Source organism: Chrysemys picta, chromosome 1, assembly GCF_011386835.1.
Source record: "Chrysemys picta bellii isolate R12L10 chromosome 1, ASM1138683v2, whole genome shotgun sequence".
Taxonomy (NCBI): domain Eukaryota; kingdom Metazoa; phylum Chordata; order Testudines; family Emydidae; genus Chrysemys; species Chrysemys picta.
The window spans coordinates 129,504,204-129,526,044 of NC_088791.1; the positions used below are offsets into that span (position 1 = coordinate 129,504,204).

The 21,841-nt window shown below is 41.7% G+C and overlaps 1 protein-coding gene across 4 annotated transcripts in view; it reads right to left on the minus strand.

Annotated features, from left to right (window-relative positions):
- The window catches only part of DUSP16 (dual specificity phosphatase 16), a 98,253-nt gene that overhangs the window by 56,584 nt on the left and 19,828 nt on the right, over positions 1-21,841 (minus strand). The window contains exons 2-3 of one of the 4 annotated variants that reach the window (XM_065570330.1): positions 17,551-17,644; positions 4,439-4,585 (exon numbers count right to left, since the gene is read on the minus strand). The exons of 1 other annotated variant lie outside the window; for it this stretch is intronic. The gene's annotated coding sequence lies outside the window, so the exon portion shown is untranslated. Of the gene's footprint in view, positions 1-4,438; positions 4,586-13,328; positions 13,479-17,550; positions 17,645-21,841 lie in introns of all 4 variants that reach the window. 2 more of the 4 variants (XM_065570335.1, XM_005290082.5) reach the window with 2 other exon arrangements.

Consider the following 21,841-nt stretch of genomic DNA (forward strand, 5'->3'; position numbering starts at 1 on the left):
CTAGAGTATGAAGTCATGGGAAACGCTGAAGAATGTTGCTGATATAGTGCTTCGCTCAATAATCCGCAGCTCGCACACCCAGTTTATTTCTTGGCCTCCCTCCCCACATCCACCCAAGCAATAAGTTGTTTCCAGATGGAAACATTTCTCATTGTTGGGTGAGAGCATGTGTCATTTGCACTGGCAGCTTATCTAATCTGCTTCAACGCCAAATGTCAGAGTACAAATTTTTAAGCTTCCCATCTTCAGGGAACTGCAGACAACCAGCAAAGACTAGAACTGATTTTAGAAGTTCACTAGCCCAATATGATCTTTAACATAAGAACGTTCAAAATTCACCTCATTCTAGATACCAAAGGTACCTGGGAGCTAGTTCACTTTCACCTGGCAGTGTAATTTATGAAAAAAGTATAAAGGGATGTAAGAAGTCAAGAGGTGGTATGAACATTATCAATTCGCAGTTGCAATTGCCAACGATTACCCAAATCTAAGACAAATTTCTACATTGGCCAGGTGGGATTCTTCTCAATGATGTGTAGGGTGAGGGAGTAAGTACCTAAAACATAAAACAAAGTAAAGCCTTAAAAAAAAAAAAAAAAAAAAAAAAAAAAAAAGGTCAAAAGCAAACATTAATTTGCAGTACTCCCTCCCCACAACTTGCTGTAGATCATGAAATTTTCCCATTAAAATGGAAGAGAATGTGGGGGGGGGATTCAACTGCTATTCTCTAGAGACAAACGTCTTAGCTTTTGACTACAATGAAAAGCTGGACACTAAAGCAGATGTAATGCTTTATGAACATTGGGCTGACCCCCTTCCTGCTGGGTTCTTAAATTCAGACCTGTACAACTGCATCTCATATAAACATTTACAAGGGTCCGCAGAGGTGCATGTTTAGTGTCGATTAATAAAAAGTTAGCTGACAGTCTTTTGGCTACACATGAATATGAACTGGTAACTAACTGCTCCCAATTCCATCACGTTGCAACTTAGTCCAATAGCGGAAACTGCCTAGAACCAATATTTAACTTATTCAGAGTTTAAAGCATATGTACTAATTTCTGTATAAACTCTACAAGTACCTGTGGTTATTGCAAGATAATTAAGTGGAAGTAAGGATCATAACAAAGTAAAAATAAAGACACTAATGCTCATTCCGCACTCAATAGATCCTAGGAAGCTAAACAAAACAAAAATCACTATCTACAGTTGGCAACTCTACTTAATTGTCATAACAAACCATTGCCAAATATTGCCTTATTATGAAATCCAGAAGTGGTTCTCAACAATGTAGCATATACAATCTAACAAAACTATAAGGAGTCATCACAAAAGAGGGCAGAGCTCATTCTGAAAGATGCTATAGATTCTCTCAAAATTAATGCCATCTTGCATTGGAAGGACCTGCAGGAACAGCCTCTCCACTTTTTTGTGTTAACAGGCATTCAAATCTTTGCAAAATATGGCATGTTTGCACATGATACAGTAAAACAATACCCAGAACCTCTAACTTGTTTTGTTAGCAGGTAGTTTGTCCCCAGGAGCCCTGGGTAGGTAAGTTTTATAAAAGTATGTTAGCCACCAACAGCTAAGTTTATGTCAGCAGAGGTTCCCCTGTGGCAGAAACTCCTCCAGAGTTCCAGGCTAAGGATGCAACACTTGCATGCACATACATGTGTGTAATAGAGAAAGGGGATGGGGGGGGGGGAAAAGAGAGGAAGAAGGACAGCACACACCAAGAGCAACAGCACACGATAATCTATTCAGCGTTGTGCCAATTCAACATGTCCTCACACCTGCTCTCTCTAGCAGAGCTCCTTTGAAGCCCACACAGGAATTAAACCTGCAAACCTCTTCCCTTTGCTCCCCCCTCTTCCCCACCACGTGGGATCCCAATAGAAGACAGCGGGGTAGGGACAGAGGCAAGAGAAGTGAAAGGTCTTTGTTCAGCATTTGGCTGGAAACAGCCTATTAACAATTGTTCCTAGTGCTTAACACACCTTTGGTTTTGCTTAGAGAAAACTTCTTAGAGTCAGTATTGGAATAGTCCCAGTACACCTTTTGCCATGGTGTGTGGTTGCCAAAGTCTTGACTTAGTCCCTCTTGTGCAAATTCCCCCACAATGCCTCAGATAACCATCATAATAGTATAGTAACACTCAGCACATACACAGCGTTTTTCATCCATGGGCCTCAAAGTCCCCACAAACAATTATTAAACCTAACCAGCACCATGCGGAGCTAGATTAGCATTCTCCCCATTTTACACACGGGGCAATGAGGCTAGGGTGACCAGCTAGCAAGTGTGAAAAATCGGGATGGGGTGGGGGGTGGTAAATAGCCTACATAAGAAAAAGCCTAAATATCGGGACTGTCCCTATAAAAAAAAAAAAAAAAAAAAAAAAATCGGGACATCTGGTCACCCTAAATGAGGCACAGAGAAGCTAAGTATCCTAGCCAGGCATATACAATGGAACACAGAACTCTTGAATTCCAACATATCACTCTACAACTAGACAACATTCGCTCTGCTGAAGACCAGATAAAAAACCAAACAGACACACTTAGCAATTTCAAAGCACTTTACCGCCTTCCAGTAAAACATGTTTAGAATAGGAATTACTCATGACTCGAGACTGCTTGGGCCCCGGCAATGTTCATAACCACACTTAAGTACGCTTGGAAATTCCCTGGCAGCGTTGTTGCAGGAACAGACATTTCCTGTAATTTTCGGAAGCATTTTATTCTCCTCTTTAGCCTGTTGTGCGGGGGAGGGAGAGGAGGATGCTATATTATAATTAAGCAAAATGTGAGAGAGAGATCCCCGAATATAAAATGCAAACTTCAGCTATTCACACTTAAACAATAGTTTTTGTTCATTGGGACAAAGAGGGATTTTTCTGCTGACCCTAGAAAAGTTAATACACAGTAAATAAAGGTGACTAAAAAAATAAACTTACTATTTTGCTTATTTATGGTATATAAGAAAAGCCGTCAAGCCTTTTAAAATTATTATTAATACAGTAGAACCTCAGAGTTATGAACACCACTAGATTTATGAACTGACCAGTCAACCACACATCACATTTGGAACCGGAAATACAAAATCAGGCAGCAACAGAGACAAAAAAGGCAGCATTTTTCTTCTGCAGAGTAAAGTTTCAAAGGCTGTATTAAGTCAATGTTCAGTTGTAAACTTTTGAAAGAACAACCAGAACGTTTTGTTGAGTTATGAACATTTCAGAATTACGAACAACCTCCATTCCCGAGGTGTTCATAACTCGGAGGTTCTACTGTACTACATTCTGCTTGTATCTTGCATCAAAAATGTGGGTATTTTCTACCCTGCTGCTACTCAGAGCTTTCCCAAACTTTTCAATCTTATAACAAAAAGAGAGACAGAATGCGCCTCTCCCTCTTAGCAGCCACTAGGGTTGAATGGTGCGGCTTCAAATGTGTCACTCACTAACTAAAAGCTGATGTGAGACACCAAGCCTTCTAGCATGGTTCTGGGACAGCATCCTTGTAGGAATCCCAGCACCCTTTCCTCCTCTCGCAGCTAGAGGGGCACTGCCTCTTGCCAATGAGCTCTGTCATCTTTTGTCTTGGTCCATGTAGGTTTAATCCTCTGCCTAGTAAAGGGTCTGATATGGTCTGTTAAGGCTGGGTCATTCTGCTCCAGCTAAAGACTCATCTGTCTGATTCCACACAATCCTCCTCTCAAGACAATGCTTTCAAGACCTAAGTTACAGGATGTAGGGAGGATTTAAGGATTTACAGTTACCCTCAAATATCCAAATTGGGAGGTCGATGGTAGTTGCCTCTTTCCCGTTATAAACCCTACATAGAATACGTAAGAGTCTTATTTATGGGATCCCACAGGATGTGGAGACTGGCCACATACATTCCAAAAATGTAACACTGTGGTTTATCATCTCAAAATTTTAGCATATGATTCAAAAACCTAAAATGCACGAATAAAGACTAGAGTTACCAACTACTCTGTAGCGCTAGCAACGGCTCTGAGCTCTTTACATTTCAGTAATCCCTGTGTGTCTAAGCAGCATAGGCCACACACTCATTTACAGCATGGGGGCAATTCCAATTCATTCAAGGTTTTAATATAGAAGCAATACAATCAAATTGCATACAATTGCTCCACAAGAACCACCCTAATTGGGTAGACCAATGTAAATAGTGGTTTTATGTAACATCTTTACGAGGGAACAAGTTAAAAACAAAAGCCAATGGACTGAGCAGGAATGCTAGAGTAAAAACTTAAGTACAGTATTTCCAGTACAACACCTCTTTCATTAGTCTGTCTTATCCAGCATGACCCCTGAGGATTTAGATAATGTCTCCCCCCCTTTAAGATTAGGATCGCAGGTGTTGTGATTAGCTTTCTTAAAAAAAAAAAAAAAAAAAAAAAAAAAACACACCTTGTAGGCAAGTGTAATGATGGATGTTTTGGGAGAGAGCAGATCAGCGGCAAGCCCCAGTAATGATCCAGCAAAAGTAAGTATCCTTTTCTGTGGCCACTTCAGGGAGCAAGTGGAAGGATAGTGCTGAACTCTTCACCAAGGAGCCTAGAACGCATAATGGTGCTTTTATTGTGGAAGAGAAACAGAATAACTCTTTTGGGGGGGGGGGTGACTTTTCAGGAATTAAATATCATAGTTCTAAACAAAATATCACCTTCGCAAGAGGAGCGGGCCTCATTTAAAAACTGAAAAATGCATTAAACGCTGTCCCTGTGGTAAATGGTGGGTTAATTTCTGTGAGTTTTCACCCATTTGAGGAAGTGACACTAGTTCTCAGAGGGCAACAAATGTTCAACTCATTCACACCAGGGCATGAGAAAAAGCTACAGGGATTTTTTTAAATGTTAGGTCAGCTTTAATAGCTTGCTTCTTCCTGCTTTGTTTGGAAACACAGTATTGCACGTGTCTAGTCAGCTCTCAGGAACGGCACCCAAAAACGTATTAAAAAAAAAAAAAAAAAAAAAAAAAAAACCCAACACAACACACCAATCTTATTACCACAAGTAACATTTCAGATAGCTATTAAACGTAAGTTACATCTTATTGTCAAACAAGTTCAAGACACTGCACAAGTCTACCCCCAAATGAAGACTTTTGTAATTTTTTTTAAATTGAGGCGAAGGCTGTGTCTACGCTAGAGAGCTTACAGCGGCACAGCTGTACCAATGCAGCTGTGCTGTTATACAATCTCTCATGTACCTACTCTATGCCAACAGGAGATAGTTCTCCCACAGCATAAGTAAACCATCCCCAACGAGCGGCAGTAGCTATGATGGCGGGAAAGTGTCTCCCACTGACAGAGCTCTGTGCACGCCGCGCTTCTGTCAGCGTAACTTATGTCAGTTGGGGTGTCCCTACCCCGACCGACAAAAATTTTACCAACAAAAGTGCTAGTGTAGACAAAGCCTAAGTGTTAGGGAGAGCCCAGGGGAAGTCCTCTGTTAACAGAGCACCTAGAGCAATGCTGCTGCAAGAGGTCTGTATCCAATATGCACCATTGTGATCTGAAGGGATATTTTGTGTCCAGCAATTGCACTTAAGCACGTGCTTAAGCCCATCCCTATCAAGCAAAGAAATGAAGCTGCTTCTTATTGTCTCAATTCTATTATACAAAACCCCCAAGCAAAAGGTGTTTGGGGAGCACCAGTGGATGGAGAGAGTGTAAGAAGTCACTGAAGCATGATTTTCTTGGGAGCTAGGAGGCAATGCAGCAGGGGTGAAAGTAATGCGGTATGGGCTGGTACGGAGTACCAGTAAAAAGTGGCCGCCAGTACCGGCCCGTACAGCTGACTTTAAAGCACTGCTGCGGCAGCACTTTAATGTCACTGTCCTTTTTGTGCCCCCCGTTGGCGGCCCTGCTGGGTCCCTAGCAGCAGGGCTGCCGATTTGGGGGGGGGGGGGGGGGGAGGAGGGGCGCGCAAAAGGGGCAGCAATGTTAAAGCGCTGCCACGGCAAAGGCTTTAACATTGTTGCCTCTTTTGTCCTCCCCACCCCCCTGCAGCCACCAACGGGAGCAGCTGCCCCGGGGCCAGTGATTTAAAAGGGCCCAGGGCTCCGGCCGCTGCTACTGCAGCAGCAGCTGGAGCCCTGGGCCCTTTAAATCGCTGCTGGAGCCCCAGGCAGCGTGGGCCAGGCAGCGCGGAAGGGCTGACTGGGGGGACGCTGACCCCCAGTCCCGCCCCTTTTGCCCAAGTCACCAGCCCCTGTACCAGTAAGAGATCAATTTTACTTTCACCCCTGCAATGCAGAGAGAGTCTACATGAGGGTCTTCAGATCCAAGACTAGGGGCCAAACTCCTATCATTCCCCCTTCCACCAACACACACTTACATCTGAGAGGATAATTCAGAAAAATCAGAACTGAAAACATTTTCCTGGCAAGTTTAGCCCCATGCACATCATTTGTAGGGATGCTTCTTGTTCCCATCAGCCATTTACTTCCAATTTGTCATTTGAATGACACTGTACTAACAGATGTTTCTATTATTGGACATACAGAGGGCTGTGACAGCACACAGCAGGTACTTATTGTAACGTGCTTGGAGATGCTTGTATGAAAGGTGCTAGGAGCTTATTTGGTATTGCATTTAGGGTTCAAGTTTAGCAGTAGTCTCAAAGCCACAACAGTATTTAACTTGCTGGAGCACATGGCACAATGGGCAGGTCAATCAGGTAGTCGGAATGCTAAAACACAGAATTTGTATTTAATTTTTAGGGGTTTACTGTTTCCAGCCATATGACTTCTGCTTTATGTGCCCCATCTGCACCTCTCTATGGCACCATATATATATATAGGCTTGCAAGGATTACATTTTTTTAACCAATAAATGTCAGTAGATGTTTATTTCACTGGGCATACACAGACAAAATATTTCCATTGCCTATCTGTAAATTTCTGTTATCAAAGAAAGAAAAATGCTGCTTAAGAACTTAGAGTTTGCTTTAAAGGATATTCACTTTGTATATTGACATGTGACGTTAACCATTCAAACAAATGGTCATAAAGCTTTAACTTTTTGAATCTTAACATCTACTGTCAGGAAACATTTGTCATGCTTTTTTTATTGTCTGACCCCTTCTCCCCCCCCCCCCCCAATATATATATTTTTTTTAAACTTTCCCGATTATGGGAAAGTAACAACTTTAAAACAATGCTTTAAAACAAGCATTGCTATTATCCTTTAATTTATCAAAAAATACAAATTGAATATTTTATATCTATATCTATATATAGATAGATATAGATATCAGTGATTCTCAAACTTTTGTACTGGTGACACCTTTCATTTAGCAAGCCTCTGAGTGTGACCCCCCCCACATAAATAAAGTGTTTTTAATTTAACACCATTATAAATGCTGGAGGTAAAGCAGGGTTTGGGATGGAGGCTGACAGCTCACGCCCCCCCTCCCCCCACGTAATAACTTCATGACCCCCTGAGGGGTCCCAACCCCCAGTTTCAGAACCTCTGATATATAGTAGCAGATACATACAGAAGAATGCCATAACCACACCATTTCCCCCTACAAAATATTGCTGGGCTCCCTTACTACGCTTTCAGTTTGGAAGCATATTTTCATATGTAGTGTTTTCTAGAGCATCTATTACCCACAGGGATTATATAAATTTGCAGCAGATAACACAAGAATGTTGCCACAGAGCTTTGAAGATGCAGGGAACAACATGGGCTATTATTTACGTGACATACTCATTGTCTGAAGTGCGCCTATAAATGTCTACACATTTATAAAATAGATATACACAAAAGAATTTAAAAACAAAAGCATTGGATTTAATTACATTTACTCAGATTCCTCCAGCTACACAATGAATGATTTTACAGATCCCTTTAAATAGCAACTGTAGGTCAGCAGCTGTTATTTTGTTGAGCATTTGTTCTCAATGACAAATGAAGAAGCACTGGACTTCATACTAGCCCTGATCCATTGATTCATGCTCCTCGGTGCAATGAGAATACAAAAAAAAATAATAGTTCTATGCTATAATTAGTAGTTCAAGGTCTTACTTCTACAAGAACAAATAAAATAGTGAAAGAAAAAAAAAAGTTAACATTAACTTCCATGGAAGCAGAGTAAGGCCAATGCAAAACACTTTTGAAAAGCTCACCCTAAACTGCCAGGCCCAGCTACTTAGCAGGCAATTAGCAAATCGGGGAAGGATTGGTTGTTCACCACCAGTGGCAAGTTTTTCACTTTCTCTAAAGCTACCTCAAATATACCTTTGTGTTTTATTAACTTGATCATACATGACCTGAACATCCTGGAAAGAGTGCGCTTTTTAGAAGTTAAAAAACAAAAGCAAACAAAACCCCAAAGCAGTTTCATAAAGAAAGATCCCAGAATACCAGTGCCAAAATTTAAGTGTATTTATCAACATGTATATTTATGATGAAGGGAAACAAAATTTAGGACAGAAACATTTCAGAGTTGAGTTTCCAGAGGAGTTATTACAAACTGTAAGACGATAAAGAGCTTCTTTGACAATGTGATTCAAGAAAAGTTTGACTGAAATATGTTTGACAAAAGGTGGGAGTATTTTACACCCCCACCCCTTTTTTTTTTTTTTTAAAATAAAGATTTCTAGTTACACTCTAAGAAGCCGATAGGCATGTATGAGTGGCATACGTCTTCTGTTATACCTCCAGCAAGGCCGGCTCCAGGCACCAACTTACCAAGCAGGTGCTTGGGGCGGCCACTTCCGAGAGGGGCGGCACGTCCAGCTGTTCGGCGGCAATTCGGCAGACGGTCCCTCACTCATGCTCGGAGCGAAGGACCTCCCACCGAATTGCCGCTGCAGATCGTGATCACGGCTTTTTTTTTGTTTGGCTGCTTGGGGCAGCCAAAACCCTGGAGCCGGCCCTGACCTCCAGTCTCTACTTCTTAGAGACTGATCCTGGAATATCAGGTATGCCACAAGTGGTCATTCTAATCACGTCTTCCATCTGGAGCATGAGGCCAAAATAGAAAGAGTCAAGGAGGGAAACCTATGAAAAGAAACTAGAAAGTTCTCTGAGAAATGGATGACTTGTTGCTTAATCAAGAGGCTAAGATGGAAATAAGCAGCTTACAAAAGCTTCATGATGTACTAATAAGTTTTCAGAAGTGACTTAAAATTAGGTCAGTCCAATTTGTGGCTGATACTTTGTTCTTTGGTGACTATGAACTCATAATGATGTCAGTCTCGTGTTCAAACATGCCACATTTAGCAGCATATAGCTTTCCTGAGAGCCGCTTTCAGCCTTCACACTTCTGCCAGATTCTTAGCTCATACTAAGCTGACTCAGGCATGCCACCTCAGTTTCGAGGGAGTTACGTTGGCTTCCTGTCAAATATTACGCTGAGGGGTTGGTGGAGGGGGTTTGGTAGTGCTTTATTGACTTAAAGCAAAACTGCTAGTCTAGAGCACCTAGGAAGCAGGTGCTTCCAGTTGTTTTTAACCTTTAGGTCCTGATCTAGTGAAGTCCTGAATGAGTTCTGAAGGCACACATCATCTCACAGGATTAGGCCCTTATTTTGGAGACACTTTGCATACAGGCCCCCTCCCGCCAAAAAAAAAAAAGAAAAAAAAAGAAAAAGAGGCAAACTCAGTTGATTATATAATGTTTTTAAACCAAAAAAAAAAAAAAATTTAGTTTTTCAATCTATTGTTTCGGACACAGATCTTGCCCAGGATCTTGTAAAGTACTTAGGGAATTCTGGCATAAGGGATGGTTTATGAGGCAAGTATATTGTGAAGTTTGGATTTATCAGTTAAGCTTTGGTCATTGGTGGCCTGATCTAAAGCCCATCAAAGTCAATGGAAAGACTGACAATGGCCTCAGTAGGCTTAGGATCAGGCCTTAAGACAGCAAAATACTGTGGGTATCTGGCCAGTTACAAGTAGAGCAGCAATTTTTTGGGAGAGGGACGGGGGGAAATTATCTATTGCTGTAGGCGTCTTAACAAAAACTGATTTATTTGCTTCTAATGACAAAAGCAGCAGAGACTCCCAACACTGAAACATACAAATGGTGTAGAGGAAAGTGCAGTAGAACAGTCCACTAAGGGAGAAGGATAGCTCAGTGGTTTGAGCATTGGCCTGCTAAGCCCAGGGTTATAAATTCAATCCTTGACGGGGCCAGTTAGGGTTCTGGGGCAAAATCAGTACTTGGTCCTGCAAGTGAAGGCAGGGGGCTGGACTCAATGACCTTTCAAGGTCCCTTCCAGCTCTATGAAAGATCTATCTATATAAAATCACTTTTTCTGACCAGTGGCGACACGGAATTTTTGTTTTTCCTGACACGATGTCATAAATCCATACCATAGACTACTCTGTGGTGTAATGATATAGCATGGGTTCCTTAGCACGCAATCAGGGGGAAAAGATCCCTTCCCACTATATGCAGAAAAATCCAGGCTAGGTCAGGGCTGTTTACAGCACCAGTGTCAACTGCAGCATGGATAAGATTTAAGTGCTCACTTTCATTGGTAGAGTGGTCAATGAAAACCTGTGGTCCTGCTAAACTACATTATAACTATCAGAGGGGTAGCCGTGTTTGTTGCTTTTTACAGCTGCAGTCAGACGCATTCACCCACAAAAGCTTATGCTTCAATAAGTCTGTTAGTCTATAAGGTGCCACAGGACCTTTGTTGCTTTTTACATTATAAATGGGACTGCTGGAAAAAAGAAAAATGGTATTTTCTCTGAAAACAAAACAAAACAAAAAAAACCCTCACACAAAAGAGAATTGAAAAATATTTGTTTCCTCTGAAAAAAAACTGACCAACTCCAACAATAGCAGAAAATACAGAAATGGAAACTAGCCGTACAGAATAGAAGGAAACCCAAGACCCAATAACCTGGCTCTTCCAAAACTAACAACGTTTCATGTTTTTCTCCTATTTCAAGGCTTCATTATACAGTATCAACAAACCAAATGACAAGACAGATTTTCCAAGGGCAAGTACATGGGAGTAAAAAAAAAAAAAAAAAAAAGTGTGCCTTTTAAATTGTTACCGGAGTGAAGTACCCTGGAAGTACTTGGCCAAGATCCAGTGAATAAAATATCAGCTAGACAGCTCTCCATCTATTCAGATATCTTCCTGGGCTTCTCTGCTGGGGATTTTGTAGAGGATGGAAAGTCCAAGATTGCAGTCCCCAGCAGTGACTGTCAACTGGTTGTAGGGAAAGAAAAATGGCGTTACACTGGGAGAACCAGTCTCTCCCTATAAATGCCAGATGCCTCTTGGATAAGAAAGTCTAGGTGAGAAGGTCCTCTTGGAAATGAGAGGTTGTCTCCTCAGCTCGGCTTTCCCCGGACTCAGAGGATGGAAGCCTGGGTGATTTATTTGTGGAATGGATCAAGACATGCAAGAGGGAAGGGGGAAGTCATTTTCCCCTCAGCCACAATTCCAGCAAAGCTCACTGTCTGGTCTCCCTGGGAAGAGGTGCAAAAAGAACAGGTTTTTCCCTTTAGGCTTCTTTTCTTGTTTGTCCACCATATTGGGACTGAGAAGCAACATGCCAGGGCACATGCTGGTGGAGGCCAAGAATTAAGTGACCCGAGCGCCACAAACTGAATGTCTGGCACAGATCCAGCCAAATTAAAGCCCAATTGCACCAGAAATGTAAGATTTTGGTTTGTTTTTAGTTCAGAGAAAAAACACTTTTCGAGCCAGAGGGAGGTCTAACTAACCTGCCTGCAGCTGTGGATGCAGAACAAAATCAGATGGTTCTTCAGCAAGATAAGTATATTCCTGAGCCAGCAACTGATAGGTCTGAGTCTGCCGCACAGAGCTGCAAGCAGGTAGAAGACCCACTGCAGCTATACTACGTTGATTTTTTATTAAAATCAGTAGTTATTTATTTGTACCGTCATCCATACTTGCTCCTGAGCTTGACTGCCCTATTAAAAAGAAATCTTAATACCAAATTAGTTATTATAGGCGGCGTGGTATTGCTGCCTATTCTTAGGAGGTTGCCTGAACTTCCTATAAAACCCTGGCTTTTAGTGGCTTGTAACTTTGCCAAATGTAAACCATTTGGGCTGAAATCTCCCATGCCAGGTGTCTGTCTCAGGCTCAGCTTTTTTGGAAAGTTTCAGCTAAAACGGTTCAGCTGTTTGCGAGAACAAGATTATGGAAAAATATGTTTTGCCCATGTTAAAAAAAAGTCTTTCAACCATTTTGCTGAGAAACCGTAGAGCCTCTGTGCTTTGGAGCAGGGACTTGACATTTGGCCAGGAAGTCACGCTGGTGTTGCGTGGTGGTACCTTTTGCCATCCACATGAAAACTCAGCCAAGTTTCAAGTCTCCAAAAAATAAACTGCAGTTGGTAATGCTCCTTAGGGACTTAGAGTTTTGCAGCTAAATTCTCCTCAGATTCCATCCGGACAACGCATGTGCCAGCTTGAGAGCAAGGACTTTCCCTGCAGTTGCTGCTCCTGGGAATTACTTAAGAGATCTACATTTAAAACAAAACAAAAAAACAAAACAAAACCCACACACCACAGTTGTAAAGTCAAGCATTCAGAAGTTAGGTCATGTCACAGTTTAAGGTTTTCCATACAACCTTAATTCAGCCCCCCTGTGCATATGCATTATGATAATTTAATTACATGATTACATACTACTTTTCTTAAGAACCCTGCCCAATTCAGTGAATGGGTAGTTATGTAACCAAGGACCCATCTGTTCTGCACTCACATTAAAGATACCACGGTATCAACTGAGCCATACAAGATAAGAGATGCTAAAGTTCCAAAGCCCTAGTAATTTCCATGACATATGCATTATTTGGCAATCTGTTCTTAGTACCTGAGAAAGTGATCTGCTTTAGAGACTAGCACTTTTACCAGTTATAAATCTAAACAAACAGCCAAAGCATTTGCAATTGACGGGAATATAGAGCAAAACAAATGAGACCACAGAGTACCAAACAAAAAGCTTCATTAAGGTAATGTTGGATTGCAGGTGCATCTCTATGATTCGGATTGACTCTTTCAAAAACATAGTTAACAAAAAACAAAACAAAACTAAAAGCAGTAGGAAAGGCAGGAAATTCAGAGCCAAGGTTCATTCAATTCACCAGAAACCAAGCCTCTGAAGGTCTGAAAAGTCAGTTTAACTATCTCAATTCTGCCCCATAGAGATGCCATCTTATCAGTGTCTTGCAAAACAAAAAACAACCCACTCCCCAAACAGAGTATATGCACCACAAAAATATATGATAGTAACAGTAGCCCAAAAGAGATGAGGTCTTATGTAACAGAAGCAAGTTCTCACAAGCTTACTTTTTGGAGACTGGCAGTAAATTTGTCCCTTACTGGTTTGTTGCCCCATGTGACACGGCTATCAGACTGTCTCAAAAGCTGGCTCTGTAACAACCACATATCACAAGTCTGGATTTGGCTAAGGACACGTTCACTTCTTGCAATAACAGACTGGAAGAAGGATTGATGGAAAGACAAGAATTAACCTCAGGAATTGTGGCTGAGGGTTTTTTGTTTGTTTGTTTTTTTAAGATGTTGAACATAAATCTTTTAGAAGTTCATGCATGTAAATGGTTGGGAGTTTTCCCAACTTTAGCAAAAAAGTTTCCCTTTGTTAACTAATGGAGAGTGGTGAAAATAGTCACTGTACCATTGGGGAAAAAAAAAAAGAACACCCCACACTTCTTTTGGATTTTTAGTCATCCCGTTGTTTTGCAATTAAATAAAGGCAGTGAGGGAAAAAACAAGATTGAGATCACTGGCCAATCTAAAAGAATTATTTCATTAGCTGATGACATCACCATTATCTCAAAGTTTTAGGTCACCGTTAGGTATAAAAGAGGTCATTAAATCTGCAGTCAGGCCTGTTTCTAATCTTCAGCACTCAGACTTAACACTCACTTTCCTCCGGCTCTTTCCCCTCACAGTAGCACAGAAGCATACGGTCATCTCAAAATCAGATCTTCAAAAATCTCACCTGCCTCTCCAGCTACTGCCCCATTTCCCTTACATTTCTAAGCTCACTGAACATGATTCTCCAATCTCTAGTTCCAGCCAAGCCCCTCTCCAGCCTTGTTTTCACCCCTAGAAGTCCACTGAAATGTCTCTCAAAGTTTTGAGCTACCTCTTCCTAGCCAAAAATCTGAAGTAGTGCACCATCCTCTTTGGTGCCTGACAACTTAAGTCAATGACACAGAGGACCATGCTCCTCCTCTTGAAATCTTGTCCTACTTTGACTTCTATGACTCTAGACTCTCCTAGTTCTGCTCCTACTTCTCTAACTGCTCCTTCTGTGTGTCCTTTGGAGAATCCTTTTCAACCCCCTTCCAACTTTCAGGGGCACGAGGGGTTGGGGGAGGAAGGTTCCACAAGGCTTTTTCCCTTGATCCCTCTTTTCTCTCTGTACACCTTACCACTGGGTAATCTCATCTGCAAACACAAATTCAGCTACCAACTCTGTACAGAAGACCCACAGCTCTACACAGTCTTTCCCACCTGCTTTCTTGTAATTTGGACATCAGCTCAACTCAAAACTCCCTCTAGGTCTTCACAGCCAGGCTATGTAAATCTTGCCAATTCTTTCTGCATCACATATCTACCATATGGCCTTTCCTATCCATCCACACAGCTAAAAACCTCTTGTCCAGGCTCTCATCATCTCACATCTTTAATTACTGCAACAATCTTTTCTCTGTCCTTGACAAATACAATCCATATTCATCAGAACGCAGCTGCAAAGATCATTTTCCTAGCTGTCACTTGGATCACATCACCCCTGACTTTGCATCCCTTTACTGGCGTCCCCTTCTTTATCACATCAAAGGTAAGCTGATTGTCTTCACTTTCAAGGCTCTTCATGGCCTACTCCCACTCTACCCATCATCTTTCATTCACTACTAAGATATCAGCTCCTGCCTCCAAATCGGCCAATGACGCCAGCCTTCATCATTCACTTGTTACATTTTCGAATGAGCGCCTTCGCATTTTGTCTCATGCTGGAAGCACTCCTTGCAACCATCCACAGAGCTACCTCCTCCTCCAAAATCTCTACTTAAAACCCTTCTTTGCCATGAGGCCTACAAAAAAACAGACCATTGTTAGGCTCCTGGTATGCAAAGACCACTACTTATCATGCTGTCCAATGCGGTCTAGTTTCTTCGTACTCCCCTGTCGGTATCCTCCTGTTATCTCATACTTAAGACCATAAGCTCTTTAGAGCAAGAACCATCTTTGTTCTGTGTTTGTACAGCAATTTGCACAATGGGGGTCCTGTTCCAGGGCTAGCGCTCATAGGTGCTAAATTAATAGAGACACATAATACAGAAAAAGGAACATCTAGAAAATACACATTAATAAAAAAAAAAAACCCCAACAACTTGTGACATTAGCTTTATAGGCCAAAACAAGTAATATCTATACCCCCCCCCCCAAACACAATCATCCAAACAGTTATTTAACACTTTGGAGTTCTACCAAATATTAGTGATATATTTAGCTCAAGTCCATTCTGAAAGGATTGGTTTTATGGAACCAGGGGTTTTCATCATAGCCATTTATAGTATAGTAGTTCTAATAACCCCACTTCCAAAAAATTTCAAGCCCCACACATTTATTCAAACTGATTTTCAAAACAGCAAATTTTAAAAGACAAATTTCAGTCCAACTGATTTTAGACGTGACATGCCAAAAAAAAAAAAAGGAAGCGTGTGTGTGTGTGTGTAAAAACCAGGCCCACAGAGTTTATTTTATCCCCTTCAAAAGAAAGGGAACAAGATGGGGTATTTTTTTTTTTAAACATTACTAGAAATATCAGGAATGACAAGTTTGTTCTTCCCTGGTTTTGCTGGAGAACTTCTTAGGGGTGGAGGGGTTCCTCAGGAGAGGTGTATTGCAAGTCCCCAGGCCAGAGAAGGAGCACATGTGTTGCATTGCATTTAACAAAAACAGCTTTCCCCCCCACCCTCAAGTGTTCATTATGCCTTGGAGTGGAAGGAGGTCTGGTCTACACACAGTTTTTGTACCAGTATAAATTGTGTCACCGGGGAATGTGTGATTTTTTAAAATATGCAGTTATACCAGGGTACATGCGCCTATAATGATGTAGCTTATTTCTGTATGGGAAGGGGAATAAGCTATACCAGTATAAGCATAGTTACACCAGTGCAACTACTCACTCAGAGCTACGCACTCAAACTCACTCAACTACGCACTCAAGGGTGGGGTTTGTACTGCATTAACTATACCCGTATAATTAAAGTTGTACAACTTGTGTGTTTAGACAAGGCCTAAGTGGTAACAAAAAACCCCAAAGGAGCCTTCCCATTTCAAAAGTCGTGGTGGTAGGGCGGGTGCTTTTTACATGGAATTTCTTGCAGCAATTACTTCAAACTATTTTGCCAGGGGTGGGGTGTAGACAAGGTTCTTTCTAATCTGGTAGATCTCCCTTCCCTCCCTCCCACCCCCTGAATCTGTGTGATATCAGGAACATATATGGAGGGCCTGCACCAACTTTGGTCACTGGCAGTACCCCCTCCATTCTCTAAGCTACATATCTGGCCCCTTTTACCATAGTATCAGAGCATCTCAGTCTTTAATGCATTTATCCTCAACTCCCCTAGGAGGTAGGGAAGTGCTGTTATCCCCATTTGACATTTGGAAAACTGAGGTACAGAGAGACTAAGCGACTTGCCCAAGGTCACACTGGAAATCTGTGGCACAGCAGGCAACTGAACCCAGGTCTCTCAAGTCACAGGCTCTGTCCCTCCACGCCCAGCATAGATCCATTGGAATCATGATACTAGGGATTACCATCCGGCTGCACAGTTCCCAGGGAATCCCATGGTGGGGAAAAGCTTATGTAGTCTTTGGTTGTATTATCTTTCCATAGGACTTGGGAGGGAGTGGTGAAGGAGACCCAGCCTGCACTGACTACAGAGAGTTGGGTGGTGATTGAGTGATGGTATCATGAAACAAGACTCCCCGTTCCACCTGAAGGAAGGGAGTAGGCAGACTATTCATCCTGATTTAAAATGAGCAGTCCTGTTTTTTTATCGTTTATCCCTTGTCTGGTACCGAGACAAAACTGAACATGATTTTAATCGAGTTTCATGCATGGAAAACGCCCTTTTTAAGAGTGCCCTGCTCCTGCTGGCAGGACCACACACACCCTGGTTGAGAGGTCCTGCTGACAAGGCGCTCTTCAAAATGGCATCCTCTGCGTGGTGTGACCTCACACGCAGCATTTAAATCAATGGGAGTTTTCCCACTTTGAGAGTAGGAAGAGACCCTTTAAAATGTCATAAGGCTGAAAAGACAATCCTTTTAAAAAAAGAAAAAGCCCACAGTGACAAAGTCAAAGCAAATCGGGTGCAAAGAGGAGCCATTAGCTAAAATGCAGCAAGGAGAATGCTTCTGTTTACCAAGTTCCCTGAACCATGGTCAGTTTCCATTTTTAATCTGAAAAATCTGCTAAGGAAAGCAAGTTACTACAGAGTGATTGAAACTTTTTAACAATAATAAATACCTAGAAATGTTGATCTTCAAATAGCTTTACAAATATCAGTCACTCGGTGGCTGTGCGAAGTATTTCTTGTCCCATTTTTTCACTGAGGCGGCATCTGGAGACCAAAGGTAAGCAATTTACTCTAAAGCACAGAGATTGTGTCAGAATCAATAGCAAGATCTAATCTAGACTGAAGGGGTGTGTCTAAAAGCAGTGGATTATTTTTCTTATTCTTAAAAAAAAAAAAAAAAAAAAAATTTAGCTTACAAGGTTTTAAACACCACCAAGTATCTAGTGAAGATGAGGTTGAAAACATATCTTCCCCTAGCATTGACCGTGAAACAGAAATATTTTTACAAGGTGGTGTTAAATCCGGTCTACACTAGGTGCCAAAAGATGCTTAAAATTCTGTTAACCATAGGAAAACATTTGTGTGTGTGTGTGTGTGTGTGCGCGCGCGGCATGCGCATGCATGTTGGCTATCTACACACAGAAGTTGCAAAGGTTTAAACTTAAATTGGTTTTAAAAGGATTTAGCCCAACTGTTGCAAATCCCTGCCTGGGCACTGTTCGACTGGTTTAAACCTGTAGCTGTTTATCTTGCTCTGCAGAATACATCTTTTGTTAAACCAGTGCAACTTTATGTGTAAGTCAGGCTGTAGTGTAGATCAGGCCTAAAATACAGGAGTTTCTGGTTCCTGCTATTGTGCTCACACCACACCAGTCAGGTTTTACAAAAACCAACCTGGTGTGGGAGGGGAAGAAGATGGGTGAAGTGGAACTTATATGGAGGACACACTTCCAAGCTTTAAAAGCAGGCTGGATGATTTAAATTGACTCTAAATAAATTAAAAAGGGGGAAAAAAAAAACCCACAACCTATACTCCATCTGTGGTGATGGATCACTGTTTTGAAAGGACTTGGAAGATGCCAATAAAAAATCCCCACCTAAACAAAAGTCTCCACACACTACACAAAGCAGGCTCCTTCTCCATTCCCTTTCCCTAAAGAGAACCAGACACATAAAAGAACCCCCGCACCCCCCCCCCCCAAAAAACACACCTAAGATTTTACTTAATATTTGCTCATATGGGGCCAGATCTTCAGCTAGTGTAAACAGGCATGGCTCCATTAAAAAAATCAAGTGACTACATCAATTTACGCCAATTGAGGGTCTCTACGCAAAAGAATAAATGGACACAAATCAGATGTCAAGAATTCTAACATTCAAAAACCAGCCGGAGAACACTTCAACCTCCCTGGTCACTCAATTACAGATCTCAAAGTCACAATACCCCAACAACAACAACAACCACCTTCAAAACTAGACTCCAACGAGAAACTGCAGAATTGGAATTAAGTTGCAAACTAGACACCATTAAATTAGGCTTGAATAAAGACTGGGAGTGGATAGGTCATTATACAAAGTAAAAACTGTTTCCCCATGCTAATTTTTTCCCCTACTGTTACTCACACCTTCTTGTCAACTGAATGGGCCATCCTGATTATCACTACAAAAATCGAAGGTGGTATTCTCTTCGATTCTTCCTGTCAAAGGTAGGGGGCCGGGCAGAGACAGATGCATCATGGAGGTGAATGCCTGGCTGCGAAGATGGTGTCGCCAGGAGGGCTTTGGCTTCCTCGACCATGGGATGCTATTCGAGGAAGGACTGCTAGGCAGAGATGGCGTTCACCTTTCAAGGAGGGGGAAAGACCCTATTTGGATACAGACTGGCTAACCTAGTGAGGAGGGCTTTAAACTAGGTTCGATGGGGACAAATGAGCAAAGCCCATAGGTAAGTGGGGAACATGGAAACTTGGGAGATGGGTTGGAAACAAGAGGGAGTGTGGGCTATATTGGCAGAGAGAAAGAAGGGTCAGGACAAAACTGGGAGGCAAGATCAAACCAGTATCTTAGATGCCTATATACAAATGCGAGAATTATGGGTAATAAGCAGGAAGAACTGGAAGTGCTAACAAATAAATATATACAACTATGACATTGTTGGCATCACTGAAACTTGGTGGGATAATACACGATTGGAATGTTGGTGTGGATGGGTACGGCTTGCTCAGGAAGGATAGACAGGGGAAAAAGGGAGGAGGTTTGCCTTATATATTAAAAATGTACACACTTGGACTTAGGTGGAGATGGACATAGGAGACGGAAGTGTTGAGAGTCTCTGGGTTAGGCTAAAAGGGGTAAAAAACAAGGGTGATGTCATGCTAGGAGTCTACTACAGGCCACCTAACCAGGTGAAAGAGGTGGATGAGGCTTTTTTTAAAACAACTAACAAAATCATCCAAAGCACAAGATTTGGTGGTGATGGGGGACTTCAACTATCCAAATATATGTTGGAAAAATAACACAGCAGGGCACAGACTATCCAACAAATTCTTGGACTGCATTGCAGACAACTTTTTATTTCAGAAGGTTGAAAAAGCTACTAGGGTGGAAGCTGTTCTAGACTTGATTTTAACAAATAGGGAGGAACTCATTGAGAATTTGAAAGTAGAAGGCAGCTTGGGTGAAAGTGATCATGAAATCATAGAGTTTGCAATTCTAAGGAAGGGCAGAAGGGAGAACAGCAAAATAGACACAATGGATTTCAGGAAGGCGGATTTTGGTAAGCTCAGAGAGCGGATAGGTAAGGTCCCATGGGAATCAAGACTGAGGGGAAAAACAACTGAGGAGAGTTGGCAGCTTTTCAATGGGACACTATTAAGGGCCCAAAAGGAAGCTATTCCGCTGGTTAGGAAAGATAGAAAATGTGGCAAAAGACCACCTTGGCTTAACCATGAGATCTTGCATGATCTAAAAAATAAAAAGGAGTCATAAAAAATGGAAACTAGGACAGATTACAAAGGATGAATATAGGCAAATAACACAGGAATGCAGGGGAAAGATTAGAAAGGCAAAGGCACAAAATGAGCTCAAACTAGCTACAGGAATAAAGGGAAACAAGACGACTTTTTATCAATACATTAGAACCAAAAGGAAGACCAAAGACAGGGTAGGCCCACTGCTCAGTGAAGAGGGAGAAACAGTAACAGAAACTTGGAAATGGCAGTGATGCTTAATGACTTCTTTGTTTCCGTCTTCACCGAGAAGTCTGAAGGAATGCCTAACATAGTGAATGCTAATGGGAAGGGGGTAGGTTTAGCAGATAAAATAAAAAAAAGAACAAGTTAAAAATCACTTAGAAAAGTTAGATGCCTGCAAGTCACCCGGGCCTGATGAAATGCATCCTAGAATACTCAAGGAGCTAATAGAGGAGGTATCTGAGCCTCTAGCTATTATCTTTGGAAAATCATGGGAGATGGGAGAGATTCCAGAAGACTGGATAAGGGCAAATATAGTGCCTATCTATAAAAAGGGAAATAAAAACAACCCAGGAAACTACAGACCAGTTAGTTTAACTTCTGTGCCAGGGAAGATAATGGAGCAAGTAATTAAGGAAATCATCTGCAAACACTTGGAAGGTGGTAAGGTGATAGGGAACAGCCAGCATGGATTTGTGAAGAACAAATCATGTCAAACCAATCTGATAGCTTTCTTTGATAGGATAACAAGTCTTGTGGATAAGGGAGAAGCTGTGGATGTGGTATACCTAGACTTTAGTAAGACATTTGATACGGTCTCGCATGATATTCTTATCGATAAACTAGGCAAATACAATTTTAGATGGGGCTACTATAAGGTGGGTGCATAATTGGCTGGATAACCGTACTCAGAGAGTTCTTATTAATGGTTCCCAATCCTGCTGGAAAGGCATAACAAGTGGGGTTTGCACTTGTTCTGCAGGGGTCTGTTTTGGGACCGGCTCTGTTCAATATCTTCATTAACGACTTAGATATTGGCATAGAAAGGACGCTTATTAAGTTTGCAGATGATACCAAACTGGGAGGGATTGCAACTGCTTTGGAGGACAGGGTCATAATTCAAAATGATCTGGACAAATTGGAGAAATGGTCGGAGGTAAACAGGATGAAGTTTAACAAAGACAAATGCAAAGTGCTCCACTTAGGAAGGAACAATCAGTTTCACACATACAGAATAGGAAGAGACTGTCTAGGAAGGAGTACAGCAGAAAGGAATCTAGGGGCTATAGTGGACCACAAGCTAAATATGAGTCAGTGTGATGCTGTTGCAAAAAAAAGCAAACATGATTCTGGGATGTATTAACAGGCGTGTTGTGAGCAAGACACAAGAAGTCATTCTTCTGCTCTACTCTGCGCTGGTTAGGCCTCAGCTGGAGTACTGTGTCCAGTTCTGGGCACCGCATTTCAAGAAAGATGTGGAGAAATTGGA